Genomic DNA, 705 nt, shown 5'->3' with positions numbered 1-705 from the left:
AGACCACCTGAGAGCCCCACAGACCCCCTGAGAGCCACACAGTCCCCCCTGAGAGCCCGCACAGACCCACTGAGAGCTGCACAGGAGCCTATACAGCCCTCCAGGGACCCTGCAGACATCAGGCCGCCACCCCGGAGCAACACAGAGTATGCAGCCTTATATCATTCTGCATTACTGTATAACGTATTACTGAGATTTGTAGTCCTCTATACCTGATGGTATTCTGCCTTGCTGTGTAATGTACTGCTGGGATTTGTAGTCCTCTATAGTTGGCGGTTTATATAATGCATTTGCTGAGATGACTAAGTTTCTCTACAGCTCGGAGTCAGTGGCAGAACTACCGGGGTCGCAGCTGCACCTGGGCCCTGGCGCTCCACCACTGACTCCGAGCAGTAGAGAGTCTGTTCCATTGCAGTGTGCTGCGTGACATGTACCTTGGTAGCACACGGCAATGCAACACGTCACCCATTAGCACAGCACACGTGACTCAGCGGGGGAGGGAAATCCTCTTGTATCGTATTTTTGTTCGTTTGAAGTGTTTTCTGGAATCCTTGACACACACATAAGTTGGTTTAGTGATCTGGTTTGGGCACTCGGGCTCAGAAAGGTTCCATCACTGCCATGGGGGGGGGGGTCTAACACCCCAGAATTCAAGGGGTTAAAGCGGATCTTCACCCCTCCCCCTCCACAGTGTAAAAAAGTTTA

This window comes from Nanorana parkeri, unplaced genomic scaffold (genome assembly GCF_000935625.1).
Source record: "Nanorana parkeri isolate BGI_ZX_2015 unplaced genomic scaffold, ASM93562v1 scaffold2897, whole genome shotgun sequence".
Taxonomy (NCBI): Eukaryota; Metazoa; Chordata; class Amphibia; order Anura; family Dicroglossidae; genus Nanorana; species Nanorana parkeri.
Note: the sequence above shows the minus strand (reverse complement) of the source record.